Source organism: Fukomys damarensis, unplaced genomic scaffold (genome assembly GCF_012274545.1).
Source record: "Fukomys damarensis isolate Sample0158 unplaced genomic scaffold, DMR_v1.0_HiC HiC_scaffold_36, whole genome shotgun sequence".
NCBI classification, from domain to species: domain Eukaryota; kingdom Metazoa; phylum Chordata; class Mammalia; order Rodentia; family Bathyergidae; genus Fukomys; species Fukomys damarensis.
The window spans coordinates 15,106,598-15,117,674 of record NW_022900948.1 but is presented as its reverse complement, the minus strand read 5'-3'; the positions used below and the strand labels follow the sequence as shown (position 1 = coordinate 15,117,674).

Here is an 11,077-nt window from a genome sequence, read left to right as displayed (position 1 = left end):
CCCGGCCCGCCGCAGTGGGCGGTCCTGCTCCCACCCCGGCCCAGCCTCCGCCGACTTTCCCCAGCTACCCGCCGGTGCACGCAGTGTCCGCCGAGTTCCCACGGGGACACTGAGGCCTGGAGAGGAAAGGGACTCCCAAGGTCATGCAGAGCGCAGGTAGTAGGGCCAGAACTGTAACCCAGGACGACCCCCCTTCTCGCCCCTGCGAGCGGACTGTGCGGGACCCGGGGAGATGTGGCACTTTTACTCTCCTCTAACCACCGCCCCCACCGCGCCCCAAAGGACCCCATGCCGAGGGGGGCTGGAGAGGGTGGGTCCACACCTGGCACTGTGGACCGCCCCCCCCGGGATCTGTGAGCGGCGCTTGCCCAGCTTTCCTCATGCCTCTCCGGCCCTCCTTATGGTCTCCTGAAAGACTCTTCAAACCTGGAAGCCTTAAACTGCTGAGGTTCCCTAGGGCTCTGCACTCAGTCCTCTCTGATTCCTTGAGGCATCTCGTCCATTCCCCTGACTCCACTCCTAACACCTCTCTGTCCATCATGCCCAAAAGTATCTCCCTTATCCAAGAACTCTTTTTCCATTTTGAAATATCTACTGCACACCTGCTAGGACCATGCTATGTGTTAGACAGTGAAGACAGATCTTCCATAAATCTCAACTCCTGTCCTCAACAAAGTAGAGTCCAACGGACTGTTAATACCGTGCCGCTCCGGGAACCGTAGCACCATCCCAGGGTGCCCAGGGCACTATGGCAGGTGCCTGAGTGAAGTTCTCCTGGAGGGGGCAACCTCTAAACAGAAAACTGAAAAGCCCCCTGTGGTTGACCAATGAAAGGGAAGACTGTGAAGGTAGCATTCCAGTCGAAGGCTACAGGAACAAAGACCACAAAATGAGAAGGATTCCACTAAGAGGAGCTGAGAGCTGACAGGGAGAAGCTGGTCAGAGGGACCAACTCCTGGTCAAGAAGTTGGCTCTGTGTTCTCAGCGCATTTGCAGGTTCCAGAGAGTTTTCAGGATGGAAGGGATATCATCACATTGACAGGTCAGACTGTTCTGGGGTTCAAATGGAGCACAGACAAATGTTCTTCATCCATAATGGTGGGGGGGGGCACATTGCAGCACTTTAGAGCCAGCTTGGCCTGGATGAAGTACCTGTCTTCATCCTTCATCTTCTCTATCCTTCATTCTAGATCCAGGCCTCTATGCAGAAACTCTCTGGAGTGCTTCATCTTTGGAAGGTCTCCTAAGTACCTGGGCCTAAATATTGCTTTTTCTCTTGATGCCCAGCCTAACCCCACCCAGATCTATGGGCCGAGGGAGCCTGTGCTTCTTGAAGTCTGCTTCTCTCAGCAGACTCTGCTCTAGATCTGGCATACGAAGTTCTGCCTAGGGTGAGCATCATTAGGGGAAATGGACAAAAATGGGTGACTTTGAAGCCACGTTGGAAGTAAAGTAAGCTTTAGGGGAAAAAGTTTAGCTGGGCAGAGCAGCATATACCTGTAATTCCAGCACTCTGGTAGGCTGAGGCAGGAGGGCTAGAGGTTTGATCCCAGCCCAGGAAATTCAGAAACTCAGCCAGATGCTGTCTCAAAATAAAAAAGAATAAAAAAGGGCTAAAGATGTAACTCAGTGTGGAGGCCTGGGATCAGTCCCAAGTACCACAATAAACAAACAAATGTATTTTCCTTCATTTTTTCTCCTTTCTTCCTTGCTTTTTTTGTTTTGTTTTTTGGGCCTGAGTCTCACTTTGTAGTTCAGGCTGACCTGGAACTCACTATGTAGTCCAGGCTGGCCTCCAACTTGTGGTCCTCCTGCCTCAGCCTCCCAAGTCCTGGGATTACAGGTGTGCACCACCACATCTGGCTGCTCCATTATTTCTCACAACTGCACACGAATCTACAATTTTATAAAAATAAAGTTTAATTTTAAAAGTGTGTGGTAGATAAAAGAATTGATCAAATTATGGTCTCTAATGCAGGATAAATACCAAAGTATTTGGTCAGAAAGGAAGATAAGAACAAAACTCTCTCCTCAGCAAGTACAGACTTTCCCCATGGAATTTCATCCCATCCCTCTCAGTTTCCTAGCTGCCTGTGCCAGAATTACCAGTTTCTTCCGGGGCTTTTATGTTTTTCTGAAGACATCGTCACCTTTGGCTCCAGGGACTCCACTCCCATTCTGACTGCTCTTCCCTCTGCATCTATTTGGTCATTTCGTCCTTATCTGCCAGCCTGGAACATACCAAGGGTCTTCACATTCCTCCTTGGTCTCTTTGCTCCCCTCACTCTCGCCAGCCAGTTCTATTGGCTGTATGACTTCAACCCAGACCTTCCTCTGTGCTCCAAACTCAGACACAAAACTGTCTGCAGTCTCAGCAGAGCCCAAACAAAGTCACATCTTGTGCCCAAATTAACTCTCCTGCATGGTTTCCCTGTCTTTACTGGTGGTGACAACGTCTTTCCCCGGGCACTTAAACTAAAAACCAAAGGAATGTCTTAGACTCTTCCCTCTTCCCGGTCCCCATATCCCGCTGGTAATTAAGTCCAGTCAACTCTGTCTCCTTGGCAATTCTAATGCATGTCTCCTTCTCTTCATCTGGCTGTCCTTGCCGTAGCTGGAGCCTTGCCATTTCTTGCCAAGGTTAGTCTCACCTATTTGCAGTCCCTCCTTCTCATGCTACCTATGGTCTTTTAAAACCACAAATCTGACAATCGCTCTCATCCTGAAGATACTTTCATCACTCCTTCTTGACCTGGAGATAAAGTCTTAATGTCCATTACATTCCCACCTGTTACCCCTGCTGCCCCACCTGCACCTCACCCCATACCACTTTATGTTCCCAAGGCACATCATGCAACAAAAGATATAAAGGACACTGTATAGTTGGGGTCGAGCCACCTGAGGTCAAATCCCAGTGCTGCCACTTTTTAATCTGTGTAATTTCAGGAAAGTTCCATGATCTCTCAGTTCTAGGTTTCTACCTTTGCAAAGGGAGGATAATGAGAATGGCTACAGCCTAGCAATGCTCTAAAAATTCAGAGCCTCTAGGGATAATAACTTACTAGCCAGCACCATTCATAAGCTTATGATTGTTGCATGCAGTGAAGATTACTCTACCTCTTTTACAGAGAAGGAAACTGAGGCAACAAGAGGTAAAATGACTTACTCAAGGTCCCACAGCTTTAAAGTGAATGCCCTGAGATTCTTATAGGATTCTAAATCCCACTCTGCTAATAACTTTGCATAAGCTATTATATCCCTCCAAGAGGCTTCTTCACTTCCCCATCTTTACCCTGGCCTTCCAGATAAGCTCTTCTTTCTTTAAATCCTGGTCAAAAATATTTTCTCTTCCATGGAGTCTTCTCAGGCCCCTTTGTGCCTCTGCTACTCTTGACATATGCGTGTGCAGTATAAATAAAACACTCACTATACCTAGTACAATGGTTTGTTGGCCTGTCTTTCTTCTTGAGAGCTCTTTGAGAAAGACAATATCTTATTATTTTTGTCTTTCTGGAGCTTCATAAATATAAGTTGAATGAATGAATAAATCAACAAATAAAATATACATAAGATTCTCAAGAGTTTTACCCCAACAGCTGTCACTTCCATATAGACTACTTTTAATGTTTGTGTCACTTTGAAGAGTCATTTTGGTGATTGGATAGCGTCAAATGATTCAGTATTAATATAGAGCAAGATGTAGCAAGACTGAAATTTCTCATATTGCTATTTGGTTGTGCCTTGTCCCTCTCAGATGTCTTTCCTTTTTTAGTGACACTATGTAATAATCCATAATGAGAAGCTGTGTTGCATCCTAATGAGACTTCCTGACTAAAACATCTGAGGTTTGAATTTATTTCCCATAAGTACCATTTCAGCTAAGTTTGCTTTCTCTGTGTCACTGAGTGTGTCATTTTTCATCTGCTAAGTGCCTATACCTCCCCTTTATCTGTATTAATTTTCTTTGCATTCAAATACTATTAAGAGCTGACTTAAGAGTTAGCTTTTCCTATACAATTTGCTTCTTAGAATGCCTAACTCTTCCAGGCTGCACATCTATTGTTCCCAAAATAGAATGTTGTACTGCTTCAAATTTCAGCGTTACTATCTTCAGTGATTTAAGACAAGTTTCTGCTCTTCCTCAGAAGGATTAAACGCCATATGGTTAAAAAGAAAGAAAAAGAAAGGAAGGAAGGAAAGAAGAAAGAAAGAAAGAAAGAAAGAAAGAAAGAAAGAAAGAAAGAAAGAAAGAAAGAAAGAAAGAAAGAAAGAAAGAAAGAAAGAAAGAAAGAAAGAAAGAAAGAAAGAAAGAAAGAAAGAAAGAAAGAAAGAAAGAAAGAAAGAAAGAAAGAAAGAAAGAAAGAAAGAAAGAAAGAAAAGAAAGAACCCTGACCCTATCATTTTGCATGGGATGATGATTTTAAATTAGCTGTTCGAAACATTTAAACTTTATACCAGAACACAATTGTATTGGCAATTTTAATACCTTCACATCAAATCAATGAGAAGCAGTGCAGGTGAAAGAAAGCACACTGGTCTGGGAAGCAGAATGAAAAGAAGATTTGAGTAGTGTTCGTCACTAGTCCTCTTATTCTTGGGGTCTCAGGAGAAAGGTGAAATGGGACACAATGACCCTCCAGGTCTCTTTGTGATCGAAAATGACAGGATTCCATAATAGGCTGCCAAGTGATCCTTTATTCAATGTTGTTGGAGTGCCCACTACGGCCTTCAGTCTTTTGAAGTGTAATGATCTTAATATAAACCCAGACTGGATAGGAAATGCATTGGCTTGGCCAAGAAGTGTATACCACATAAACTGGTAATTTTTTTCAGTATTCAGAATCTTCTTAAATGCAAGGCTGTAATGAAGAGAATTGCACTGGGACTTTGATGAGCTAAGACCTGTGGACTGTTTTGAGTGTGGAGAGAAGACCATTAGGATAGCTCTTCCAAAGATCTATGCCCAGGGCAGGGGATTTAACTCAGAGGTTCTGCTGCCTGCCTCACAAGCCCAAGGACCCAAGTTCAATCCCTGGTACCAAAAAAAAAAGAATCTATGCCCAAGTTCTAGATACTACTTCTGTCTGCCTTACTGCGTGGCAAGTCCACTTCTCTGGGCTATAGTTGACTCTTCTATGAAAAGAAGGAATGCTATCTGATGACAACGAAGATCCCTGGAGCTCTTCAAATGATTCTTTGAGATTAAGAAGCGAAAGTGTTATCTAGTCACAAGAGAGCTGCTGCTGTGCTCTGCAAAAGAGACTGGGTCCTTATCATGAGGATTATATTACCTACTGAGGATAAGGAAATTGTTGCTCTGTGGAGAGAAATAATGGCATTAAAACAACATTTTCTCACTCCTTAGATTCTAGGACACAGCAGACATTCATAGCTTACTTCTTAAGAAAGAAACAAATTTCTGAGAACAAGGAATTGGGCTAGAAAGTCCGCCATCTGTGGATCAGTGGAAAGAGATCGGTCTTCTAATTTTCCCCAAACCTTGCCTCATCACTTATCACAGTCATTCCCACAAAAGTGACCTAGTTTCATTTATTTTTTGTAACAAGGGCTATAGTGGTTGAAAATATGTCTCTAGTCTGGATTGCTTTCCTTATCTCTCCTATAAACCTTCTGGGCCTATTTTTTTCCTGTTCCTGTGATCCTTGATAAAATTGGTATTCTAATTTATTGCTAATGGGAGTAGACTCAATGACTCAAACAAGGAAAAAGATGGGGTATTTGTATAGAGTTGGGAGTGACTACCATAATTTTTAAAAATTCAAGTTTGGGAAGCTGAGGCAGGAGGATCATGAGTTTGAGGCCGGTCTGGGCTACATAGCAAGCTCAAGGCCAGCCTTAACTATATAATGAAAACTGTTCTCAGAAAAAATCAAGGACTTTACATCTTTCATCAGATGCATTTTAATCTCTTTCTCAGATGATAAATATTTTCAGTGTTTGGGGGACAGCTTTGAATATATAGGAGTGGCTTTAGCATCTTTCACTATTTCTTTTTCATCTATTTGGAAAATTCTCTTTACTTTTGCTGGTTCGGCTTTTGAGAGATCAACTTCTAAGGCAAATGCACACCTTTCAGGTTGTGGCTAGTCTTGTCAACTAGATTTGGTCCAAGTTCCACAAACTCAAGTCTGCTCTGAATCTTCTCAGTGACTTTAACTTAAATTTAAACATTTCAACTGCAGAAGTGAAAAACAGGAAGAACACAACTGAAAACTGATTTAAAGATCTGAAAGGTGAAAAAGGAGAACTATCTCACAATGCCAAGCTGAAGACACAAAGAAATTGAGTGAAAAGGTTAAAAAACGTACATTAAATATCTAGAAGACACGCAAGTAGCAGGAAGATGAAAGGAGCAAAAAAGTAACGAGAGCAGAGTGGTAATAAAAAAATAGAAGAAAAAAATGTATGGATTTTAAGAAACTTGAGTTATCAGATTAAAAATTCATTGATTACAGTATATCTAAAACTTCCAGTCCTGATGAAAGAGATGCACTTCTTCCTGCTAAGTACAGTTAAAACACTACCATAATGTAAAAATCAACATAAGAAGGCTCTGAATACTGGAGAGAGAAAGAAAATCAGCTAAGAACCTTAGGATTCAAGGAACAATATGGCAATGAATTCCCTTCTCTATATCCCAGACAGAGCACTAAGAAGTCAGCAACTAGGAAATGCCAATAAACAAAAACCAAAAGCAAGAAAAGAAAAGAAAGTCTCAAGCCTGGGGTGCTAGCCAAAGGGGTGGGAAGGGAAGCTAACAGGACAGAAACTCTTTTGACAATATCCTCTACACCTTCCAGCCTAACACCATGGGAAAAAATGGCACACAACCTTTTCCTCTTTGACTCTCCTTCCCCTGACTGGTGGTGGCTAAGTGGGAGCTCGGATTTCCACTCCTGCCCTGCTGTCATAAAACATACCTCTCACACAACACTAGAGTTGTTTTGGTAGAAGCTGAGTGAGGAACTTGGGCATCCCTCCTCACCCAGTGATAAGTCCATGATTCCTCTTCTCCTACCAGTACATTATCAGTTGAGGCCTGCTAAAATAGAGACTCAAAGATCCAGAATTTGTAGCATAGTATCTAAATGTCCAGAGTCTAATTTAAAAATTACTCCTCAAACTAAGATCCAGAAGAATTTTACCTTGAATGGGAAAAGACAATTGACAGATGCCAAAATAAACATGCTCTAGGTATTGAAATCATATGATGAGGTTTTAAAAACAACCAACATTAAAAATATTTTAGCAAGCAATTATGAATTCTCTGAAACAAATGAAAACATAGAAAAGATCAGCAAAGAAATAGAAGTTAAAATTCAAGTAGACATAAAATTGGAAAATCAAATAATTGAAAAAATTTAAATCATTGAATAGTCTCAATAGTAGAGTGGAAATAAAAGAGGGTAAAATCAGTCAACCTGAGGACAGATCAGTATGAATAACATAAGCAATGGAAAAAAGTAGACTGGAAAAACAATAATTAAGTGTGGAATTAAACAAACATTCATATGAACCAAGTCCCAAAAAGAGAGGAAAGAGAGACTGAAACTAAAAAAGTACTCTAAGAAATAATTGCTAGAATTTCCCCATTTGGCAAAAGACATAGTCTAGATTCACGAAGCTCTAAATGGTATACATGTAAAGAAATTCATACCAAGACATCATAATTATACTAAAATGAAACACAAAGAAGAAAATCTTGACAGGTGATAGACCTAGCATATGCCTGGTAGCAAGAAACACTAGTTCAAATAACAGTGAAATTCTCAGTGAAACTGTGGAGGCCAGAAGGGAGTAGTATGGCATTTCAGGGTTGAATGAAAATCAGTGTAAACTTGGAATTCTATATCCAGAAAAAAAATATATTCTTTAGAAATGAAGTGAAAAGCTAAGATGAAGAAAAGCTAAGAGAATATGTGGTCAATAGACCTTAAAAGGATGATAGAGGAAGTTCTTCAAACAGAAAAAGATAAACTTGAAATATCAGCAATGAAAAATGAATAACAAAGGGTAAAAAAATTGAGCAACATAATAGATCATCATTTTCCTCTTGAGTTTTTAAATTTATGTTTGATAATGGAAGCAACAATGATAAACTGTTGGATCTCGGTGGATGTAGAGGTAATATTTAAGAAACATTATATTAAAAGGGAAATGGGATAAAGCCACCTAAATGCGGGTAATGCTTCCATCTTTCACTCAAAGAGGTAAAATATCAACACCAATAGATTTTGATAAGTGATATATGTATGATCTAATACTTGACCAACAATTTTTAAAAACTATACAGTGACACACTCAAAAACACTATAGACCGCCTGCCTTGCAAGCACAAGGTCCTGAGTTCAATCCCTGATACCAAAAACAAAACAAAGCGAAACAAAAGAAGAGTAACTGTCATAAGCTTCCAGACAATGTGAATAGCTTACATATGGAAGAAAGAAAGCCTCCCAGAATTATTTTGTTGACCCTACAAACTGGCCTTGTTAAAATGTACTGAGACTTAATATTTGTTAGGCATTATCCCAATCAGCTTATCTTATCTCATTTTAATAATCTTATAAATTATATTAGTGTCACCATTTCACAAATGAGGAAACTAAGGCTAACTTTTCCAGGATCACTCAAATAGTGGCAGAGCTTGGATTCAAACTTTAGGAGTTTAATGAAGGAAACTAAAGAATGAGTCCAAGTTAGCTGTCTGAAATTGAGAGAGGGAAGACAGAGCTCCTAGGCAGAGGCAGCAAGCTATGGGAAGGCTCTGAGAAGAAACCCCTTCTATATTCTAGATACTCTTTTTTTATTAGTAGTACATATTTGCAATACATAATGATCGTAATTATTGTGGGGAATTTGTACCTTTACATAATTCATCTTAGTTCTTTTCTGTTCCCTTCCCCTCACACCCCTCCCTGTTCCTTTCAACTTTTACTCCCCTTCCGAGTTGAAAAACCTCTAGTTCCACTTTTTTCAATTCTTTCCTATTCTTAACGTATTATTGTCACAAAAATGCCAATAAATAGGTATTATGGTATACGTTTTGCAGATGAGATATTCAGCAAAGTTAAATAACTTGCTCAGGATTGTTCAGCTGGTAGGCAGTGGAATCACCCTTTAAACACAGCTCCACCACCATCCCCTGTTAGGTCACAGGTTAGAACAGTGGAGTGTGTCTCCCATAACTATTTTCTTTGTTATCACAACGGTTTCCCTGTAACGATACAGAAATTAAAACCTTAAAGAGAAAAGGGCCCTTTCTGTGTGATTTCAGTCAAGCTTGCTCTGAGTGTCTTCTTCAATAAAAGAGGAAATTGGACTGCAGCAGGGGTTTTCTCACTTTGGTGGAGGGGAGACCAGTAGAAGCCTGTGTTAAATTCTATTAAACAAAAACTAGTGTAGAAGAAGATATAAATAGAAAACTTGAATGAAGGGATCATGGTGCTAGCCTATAGCCCCTCCACCTAAAACACTTCTGGGAACAGGGCACTGAGAGCTCTAGGCACAGGGGACAGCTTGGGAGGGATCTCTCCCGCCTTCAGCATAGGACAGGGAAAGAGAGGGATGACCTACATTTTCTTAAAAACAAGGCTTTATTCATGTTTTGTTACTATGTACTGTGCACTGCAACACTGTGTTTCGGCCTGCTCCTTGACCTAGAGGGATGTTCTGGGAAGGATAGGGCTGTGTAGTCAGACACGGCTTGAATCTCAAGTTGTTCTTGCTAGCTTTGTTACCTTGAACAACCAATGTAATCTCTCAGTTTTCTCATCATAATACAGAGATAATACTGACCTTGCAGAGTATTGTGAGGAAAGTGAAATAATGATAAAGCACCTCTCATGGGGTCTGGGGTGTTGAAGACATTCAATACATGATATCTGTTATTATAGATTTTGAAACTCCCAGATCCTTAAGATACTTTGGCTGCCTTTTCTTTCATAATTTGTAGAACTTGGGTCTTTTTTTTTCTTCCTTCCATCCTTCCTTCCTTTCTTTTCTTTCTTTCTTTCTTATGCAGACTCATTGTACTAAAAGAGATAATACACCTTGCAAATAAATGCTAAAGCTTGTTTAAATATAATATGGTAGGGCCGGGGATTTAACTCAGTGTTCTACCAACCTGCCTCAAAAGCACAAGAACCCGAGTTCAATCCCCAGTACAAAAAACAAAACAAAACAAATAAATATAATATAATATGGAAAGCTATGAAGAACCATGGACTTATTAATGACATTGGAGACAAGATATGTTTTCATAGTTTAGATCCCTATTAATGACTATTACACATGCGTATTAGCTTGAAGCCAACCAGCAAATGTTTATAAAATAATCTAATTAAAATCTTGTTTTAAAAAAATAAAAGATGCTTTCTTGAGCCCAGTATTAACAGACAAGAATAACATTAGTTTACAGACTTTCTGTCTTACAATAAGTGATGCTCGTGCATCATTGTACAGTTGGGGACACAGCCTGACCATCCAGAGCTGAGGAGAACTAGGAGTATGCTCTACTGGTGGCTAAAGTCATGGTAGATTCTCTATAATGGTCCAGAATTCCTGACATTTCCCATGAAGCTTACTGGGAAAACATTTCAAAGCATATGGTACTTTGTCAACTGATACTAATTTGTCCATTAGTGCAGCTCCAGGGGGAATTTCAGTCCAAGCCTAGAGAATGGTCACTTGGGTAACAGAAATAGCCTCCATCATCCCCGCCACTCTGTTCTTTGTTCAACTCTCCCATCCAGCCTTACTGCAGTAGAAAGAGGCATGGAATGGAGTGTGCCATTAATGGCATCTTCACAATCCACACCTGAACCATAATTTTAAGCACATCACTTTGATGTGCTTCAGAATCCCTAGGAAGACAATTATCTCATTTGACCATCACATTACTCTCTGAGTGAGGTATTTTTATCCCATTTTTGCAGATGAGGAAAATAGAAGCTGACAACATTAAACTACTCACTTGAGTTCAGAGATGAGTGGGAAACTGTGTTTAGTTGTGCTGTGCCCAACCCCATTTGGGTATGCAGTGGCATCTACTTGTCCT

General features: G+C 40.5%; 1 protein-coding gene across 1 annotated transcript in view; it reads right to left on the bottom strand.

The window, feature by feature from the left end:
• Frmpd1 (FERM and PDZ domain containing 1) overlaps window positions 1-11,077 on the bottom strand; it is a 178,140-nt gene that overhangs the window by 114,034 nt on the left and 53,029 nt on the right. The gene's annotated exons all lie outside the window — the stretch shown is intronic.